Source organism: Lemur catta, chromosome 16 (genome assembly GCF_020740605.2).
Source record: "Lemur catta isolate mLemCat1 chromosome 16, mLemCat1.pri, whole genome shotgun sequence".
NCBI lineage: Eukaryota > Metazoa > Chordata > Mammalia > Primates > Lemuridae > Lemur > Lemur catta.
Genome location: NC_059143.1, coordinates 15,252,511 through 15,260,385, shown reverse-complemented (window position 1 = coordinate 15,260,385; position 7,875 = coordinate 15,252,511). Strand labels below are relative to the sequence as shown.

Here is a 7,875-nt window from a genome sequence, read left to right as displayed (position 1 = left end):
AAACAGATACAAGTAGACCTACCATTCGATCCAGCAATCCCTTTATTGGGCATCTACTGAAAAGAACAAAAGACATTCTATAAGAAAGACATCTGTGCTTTTCAAAAATTGGATAGCATCTCTCATCAGAACTGAATTTCACACAAGATACTTCATACCTTCAAATGCAAAAAGAAAATTAAAAAATAGCTCAAGAAAAGAAGCCAATTCTCCCCATTGGGTTGGAAGAATACGATGAACCTTCATTTTTCAGTTTTCATTCGGGAATGTCAGATTCCAGCATAAGCTGCCCAGGGTCAAATCAGTGGCATCTACCTATGTATCAGCCTACCGTGTTGCAGATGGTTTTGTTTAAAGGGACTCTTACAACAGCTCATGGGAGTCAAAGAAAGATTGTACAGGGTTGTGCCTGTCAAAGTTTCCAGACTCTTAATCACAAGGGAAGCCTCATCCTCTGCAGCCTTCTCCAGCTTGTATCAGAAAGTAGAGCAGTGCTCACTTCGGCAGCACATATACTAAAAACTGGAACGATACAGAGAAGATTAGCATGGCCCCTGCGCAAGGATGACACGCAATTTTGTGAAGCGTTCCATATTAAGAAAAAAAAGAAAAAGAAAGTAGAGCAATGGTGTCCTCACTATAGGAAGTCCCCTGAACCAAGAGTGACTCAAGCCTGAAGACGCTTCCCTGGCCCCCACAGTGCCATCTGGCCCTCCATTCACATTCCAAGGCACAAACACGCAGAGAGGCATCAACAGGCCTCAGGCCCTCTGAGAAGGGACATGCAGTTAGGATGGAAATAGGTCTTAGTTGCAAAATACAGGCTTGGAGCTGAGCTTCATTTCCTGAGAACCGTGTTGAGTGTAGAGGCTGCCCCTGCCAGCGAACCTGCTGTGGGGAAGGGGGCAGGAAGGTGAGGAGGAGCAAATTTGTCCCCAACCCAACCGCAATGAGAAAAGTGTTCACATCCACCCCAGATGCAGCTCCAAGCTGCTAAGGGAGAGGGAAGCATCGGGCCTGCTATCCTTGGATAGCCACGAGTGACCCTCTCTGCAAACTGCTGTCCCTTATGCCCAGGTGACCGGGCAGTGACCTGCCTGACTAGGGGGTTTGAATCTTCTCAGGCAGTAGAACTTCTGAGAGAAAAGAAAAAGATCAGACTTAAGGGCACAAGTGACAGGTTTACCCTCAAAACTACGCAGCAAAGCTTACTGGCCTTTCTGTATTTCAGTCCTTATGTTGAAAGTTCATGTCACAGGCCCACTCATAAAAAGATGTTAAAAATTTTTCCAAAAATGCACAATCATTAGATCTGACAACCAAACCCAATTGTGAAATGGAGACCATAATGTTACCTGGTAATAAAAAGGTAAACAGTGATGGTGTCCCCACGGTCACATGGCCGCTGGTTGCCCCTTGGAATCATACCATCCACTCCCAGGATTGGACAGAACAGTCTGATATGGCTGTTGAGCAAACAAACAACTCGACCATCCTAGGCAACTGGTTAGCCAGTGTCAGCCAGAGGTGGGGATGCCACTCGATTCTTTCCAAATTCTGGGTCATTCCTCCGTGTGGATCTTTCTACTGCTACTTACTTTCCCACCACAAAACAAAGAAAAAATTTCAGATATATATTAACACTACTTATACATTTCATTTCCAAAAAAAAAAAATTTCCAGCACCAGATTTTTATTCTTTTCTCTTTTCTCTCTCTTTTTCCCCCAGCACAATTTTCCAAGAAGAGTAGTTTATTCGGCTCACTCTTTTTTATAAGCTCTGGCCTTTCTGCTGCCCTCTGTAGCACAGGCTCAACTCAGTTCTCCTTTTACTTTTCCATACAACAAGGATGTGTTAGTTCCCCTTTTGTAGAGGCCGGGAGCTACCGTCAACCTCTTTCATCATGAAATTAACATTTTTATTCCCTCCAACTATCTTCTAGGTTTTTTTCAATGCTTCTTAAATCATAGAAAATTGAGTTACTAATCCTAGACATACTGTTCCTGGTATTTATGCATTTACAAAAAAAAAAAAAAAAAGTGGAGGGGGACCAGTATCAGAGAAGCTTTCATACCTAAGCACAGATTGTCAGCTGGTTTTTCTCTTCTCTAGCTCATGGAAGGTTTTGACATCTGGTTTCCAAAAATGAGCTCCCAAGAAAGGTTAACAGTAAATCGTCAAATACTTTTGATGCTACTCTTAGTTAGCAAGTTCCATCATTAACCAATTGTATCAGGCGGATTTATAGCCAACATTTGTTACTTTGGTTATTTAACAAGAGACAGTGGCTCTGCTCAACAGGCGAGGAGACTGAGTCTGCAGCCTGGCTCTCATCTCAACTTGCTGTGTCACTTTGGGCAGTTCATTTAGCTTAGTAAGGTTTCTGTTTCTTCATGCAAAAATGAACTTTCCTTCTGCTTACCACAACTCAGGGCCATGGCAAGATTAATAGAATAGTGTTTGCAAAGCTGTTTGCAAGAAAGAAATGGAAATCACTAATGTACTCATTCAATCAGCAATTCATGTGGACCTAACACGTACACACCTATCCTGGCATGGGGATGGGGCTTGGAGCCTTGCTGTGTCATTGATGGGTCGTAATCAGATCAGAAAAATGCACAGGGCCAGCTATAGGGAAGGACAGAGGTGAATATCTCAAGTGACCCCAGCTACCAAGGCAGAAGTTCTGTTTGTGAGCAACAATTCTAGCTTTAAACCCTCTGAATTGCTGTTTTTAGGAGTGTGCTAGTTATTGCCAAATGATTAGCAAATAAAAAATCATCTTTATCAATTTGGGGTTGGGAAAACACAGGTACTACAGCCTGACAGATGGCTGATCTGATCTGTTGGGGATTCAGACCCCTCTGTAAGCAAACTGAATGTATAGCAATTGTCACCTTCGTGTGCAAACTGAATTTATAACAAGTGATGTGGAATCATCTACCAGCTCCTTTTTATAGCCCCAACCTATCATATGATGCGAAATGTCAACCTATTTGCTTCAGAAAAGTATTTGATTTTGAGAAAACACTGTAAAAGGTCATTTAAAGTTGCAAAAGAGACTCATGGATGATTTTTTTCACATAATGATGGGACTCTTATCGCTATCTAAAAAAGCAATAAACTCTTTAATCATCTCAACTGGTGAAGTTAAAAATAAATCTAATCCATTGAAAACTTTGGCATTTGCTAGGTTATGAGTCATATATGTACCTAGAGCCTTGAAAATGTATTTAGACAGAACTTAAATAAAACAGCCACACACCAGGGTCTTTCGCTGGGGGACACTGCTGTGTGCACCCAGACGAGAAGCCTTCTGCTGCTGGTGTTTGGGACACACAGCTCCTCTTACCTGCCACATCCAGGATTGAACATGGACACGCAGAGAGCCTCGGTCACTTTAGTTTCATCAGGCCAAGAGACTTGCAATACCAAGTCTCCAATACCAAGGCAGGATAAGGAGGCCTTTAAAAACATCTGACATAGGTCGGGTGAGGTGGCTCATGCCTGTAATCCTAGCACTCTGGGAGGCCGAGGTGGGAGGATCACATGAGCTCAGGAGTTCGAGACCAGCCTGAGCAAGAGTGAGACCCCCTCTGTACAAAACATAGAAAAATTAGCCAGCCAGTGGTGTCTCTCGCCTGTAGTCCCAGCTACTCGGGAGGCTGAGGCAGGAGGATTGCTTGAGTCCAGGAGTCTGAGGTTGCAGTGAGCTGTGATGATGCCACTGCACTCTACCAGGGGCAACACAGCAAGACCCTGTCTCAAAAAAAAAAAAAATCTGACATATTTATTCTGCTATTATCGATTTACATATTTGCCTCCCCCACTAGATTATCTCTTTGAGGGAAGGTACTTTATTCATTCATTCATTTATTTATTCATTTATATTTACCTCTAGCTTCTAGCTCTGTGCCAGATGTTAGGTAACTGCTCAAAAACTGTTCACCTGAACTAAGGTCCACACCTTGGGAGGCCCAGCATCAGGTGGTCCTCGAGGCATTTAGGGGGTTTCTGACCCCTCCACTTCACTCTGGAGGAGCAGGAGGAGGTCTTGGTGTGCAGGTGAGGTTCATCCTCCCTTCACTGGTGTTATGAAGAAGGTGCTGTCACCTGACTACAGAAATCTGACTTCAGACCATCCTGCCCCTCCCCCTCCTACATAGTCCCCTGACTGTCTCATCACAAGGACTAGGCTGACCTGCTGAACAGAGGGCATCAGGTTCCCCATTCTCTGCCTCCTACTGGCCTCTCTGAATGAATGGTAGACAACAGGGTCTAAAGTTCCTCCTCCCTTTTCTTCTGGGGTTAGGTGGTCGGGGCATACTGAGAAGCTCCATAACCTGAAGTCCCCTTCATAGGCATTCGACCTGTGCCAACCTGGTACTTAGAGGGACCCCATACTTGGTTCAGTGCTCTGCTGTCACTCTCTTGAAATTCTTAATAAATTCTGAACAAGGGCCCCAGCACTTTCAGTTTGCACTGGGTCCTGCAAATCACGTAATCAGTCCTATCTCTCAGGCTCAAGAAAATGCAAAGGCAAAACCAAAGTGTGCTTACCAAATAATGATTTCGACAGGAAGAATGGCCCCAAGTTAACATCCAGCATGGACCAACTTCTAAGCTGGAGATACTTGCAAATGCACATTAGGGGAAAAACGAGTCTTCTCTCTTTGGAGGAATGGGGGGTGAGGTGCGGAGAGCACACATTCTAGGATGCCTGTGACACTTGGGTTCGACTTAGAGGTTCATTGGCAGAAAGACATTTAAACATTGTGCTGCTAAGAGTGGGATAAAGGGGAAAGTTTTTTTAACTTAATTTTTTAAAAAAATTCTTAATTTAATGACAAATAGACATTTCAGTGAGAGAATCACAGCTTCCAAGGAGAACATAAATACAAGGTAATCTAAAATGGACTGTGGAGTTAATCAAGCCTATGAAAACTTTCTGTCATATTTCATCCTTGCAGGTCCAAAAATAGAAAAGATGGTTACAGATATGAGGGTCCAGGAAAATCAGGCTGATTATATCTTCAATGATTATCAAAGAAGTCTTCAAGTGTTACAAGGAAAAATTAACTGATACGTCTGAAGGAATTTTGTAAGACATTGTGTGTGTATGAGTGTGTGTGTGTGTCTTTGTGAGTTTCCAGGTTGACTTTCTAAGCTACAGGAAAAACCCAGCCTTCAATAACTGTAAGGCAGATGGGTGTCCAATTGGTGGGTGGCACAGTGTAAATTTTATCCAGACAGCTCATTCCTTACACCTGTCCCCATCGAGTGCCTCCCATCAAAGTCGCCATAGAATTTGTCATCACCTTCTACAAGGAATTTTGCATCATTCATTTATCTTTAAAAAAATTTTTTTTCAGATAGAATCTGGCCAAATAGTGTTTCTTGGTACTATAACTTAATTAGTTTACAAAAAAAGATCTACAAAAATTTTAACACTGCATTGTGAAATAAAAATAAATCATTTGAATATATAACGTTCACTTCTGTTAATTCACCGTTGATTTCTACTATGTGCGTGTACCCATCTGGTTTGACTTGCTTCTTATTTATTTGCTTTCCAATACGGAGCAATCTTCAACAAGAGATGTCTAAATGGAACTGTTTATTCCTTAGCAGCACAAAGTACCTTGTCCTCAAAGAGCTTTATCAGCCTGAACATTTTCAAAGAGCCCTGTGAGGCAGCTCAGCATGGTGGTGCTTCACTGAAATCTCTTATTTGGAAAATGGCAAAATGCACCTTCTCAAGTAGACCTGGGCCTTCTCAAGCCCGCAGGTTGCTTGTGTTCATATCACAATTTGGCGAGCAAGCGGGAAAGACAGAGTACTAAGCAGATCTCCTCCCAGCACGGCTGGGTGTCAACCAAACCATGAAAACCTCTCTAATGCTATCATTTGTTCCAGAATTCTTTTGATACTTAAGAAATGGAATATTAATCTGTGTGCATAGTCTTTTATCTCAAGTAAGTACTCTTATTTAGGGCATTACAGAATTTTCTTCTCCAGCCATCATTCTATGGCGAGGTGACAATGTCCTCGATGCAGAATCTTTTATACCCAGAGTAGGGGACAGCCTTCCCGTTTCCTGCCAAATGGATCAGACCACACTTTTTACCTTGGTAAAAAGAGTTCATCTCCTTGAACAATACAGTCTGATTTATGGCTTGTTCTTCCTGGCAAACCTCCAACCTCACGAGGGACCGGAACTAGGTGCAGTGGATGTTCCTCCAGTCAGAGAGAGAAAGCCCTGACCCGCCAAGCACCCCACATTCTCAGAAACCTCACTCCTGACTCTAAAATTTTTTGTAAATAAAACTTTTTACTTTAACATAGCTCTAGACCATAATAAAGTTGCAGAGGTAGTGCAGAGAGTTCCTGTATATTCCTCATCCAGTTTCCCCTATTGTTATCCTGTCATCATGGGACCTTCTTTACAACAGAGAAACTAATGTCGGTTTATTACTCTTTAACTAAACTCTCCACTTTATTCTGACTTCATCTGTTTTTCCATTAATACCCTTTTTCTGTTCCAGGACCCCACCGAGGATATCATGTCACATTAGTCATCATGTCTCTTCAGTCTCCTCTGGTCTGTGGTAGTCCATCAGATTTGTCTCGTTTGTGTATGACCTTGACTATTTTGAGAAATACTGGTGGAAGTATTTTGTAGAATGCCCTTCAATTTGAGTCTACCTGGTATTTTTCTTATGGTTATACTGCAGTTATGAGTAAGAACACCATAGAGGTGAATTGGCCTCCTCCTTACATCACAGTACATCAAAGGTACCATCAACACATCAAGGGTGCGACCCACATGATTTATTGTTGATGATGTTAGGGTTGATCACTAGGCCAGGGTAGTATTTGCCGAGTTTCTCCTCTATAAAGTCACTCCCCTCCCCCACCTTTCCACACTCTACGCTTTGGAATCAAGTCACTAACCACAGCCCACACTGGGTGGGGGGGAGAGAGGAGGGGCTGGTCTGGAACTTAGCTCCACTTCCTGGCAGGGGGAGTATCTGCGTACATTATGTGGATTTCTAAAAGGAAGATTTGCCTGTTCTCCCCTCATTTATTGATATCATTGTGGATTCATAGATATTTATTTTATACCTTTGGTTAAAATCCAGTACTACATTACTTATTTTGTTGCCCAAATCATTTCAGCTTTGGCTACTGGGAACTCTTTCTGATTGGCTCTTTGTGTCCCTTTGATATACCCCATCCCTTTGTTTTGTTTTTTGTTTAGTTTTAGCCTTCCTCACTTTCAGGTACTACTAGATCTTCCTGCTGATTTTGCATTTCCAGGCCCCAGCCTCAGCATCTGCCATTCCTTCAAGGAGTTCTTGTTCCTTTCACTAGAGAAAGATACACGTTGAGTCTCTCAAATATGACAATCCAAAATCCAAAACTTTTCGAGCGCCAACATGATGCTCAATAGAAATGCTCATTGGAGCATTTCAGATTTCAGATTTTTGGATCTGGGATACTCAATTAGCAGTAAGTAGAATGCAAATATTCCAAAATCTGAAAACATGTGAAATCCAGAACACTTCTGGTCCCAAGGATTTCAGAGAAAGGATATTCAACCTGTATTAGAAACCAAGATCTGAGTGCTGAGTTCAGCTATCATTTTCTTCCTCCTTTAGATATCAACCTTAACTTTCAGTACCTTCTCTGTTTAAAAATATCTATAGCTCTGATTGCCCACAAAATAAAGTCCAGATTCTTTGGCCTTACATCGGATTCTCTTACGGTTTGTTCCCAATCCACCTTTCCCAGGGTATCTCCTCAATTGTTGGTATGCCCCCCAACATCTTATACTTACAGGGTCCTAAACCTCCCTTACCCTCTCCTGCCTC

The 7,875-nt window shown here is 42.4% G+C and overlaps 1 non-coding gene across 1 annotated transcript; it reads left to right on the top strand.

Annotated features, from left to right (window-relative positions):
* The first annotated feature begins 491 nt into the window (after positions 1-491).
* Positions 492-599, top strand: LOC123622025. Its single transcript, XR_006729389.1, has one exon. It is a non-coding gene; the product is annotated as a U6 spliceosomal RNA (small nuclear RNA).
* The last annotated feature ends 7,276 nt before the right edge of the window (positions 600-7,875 follow it).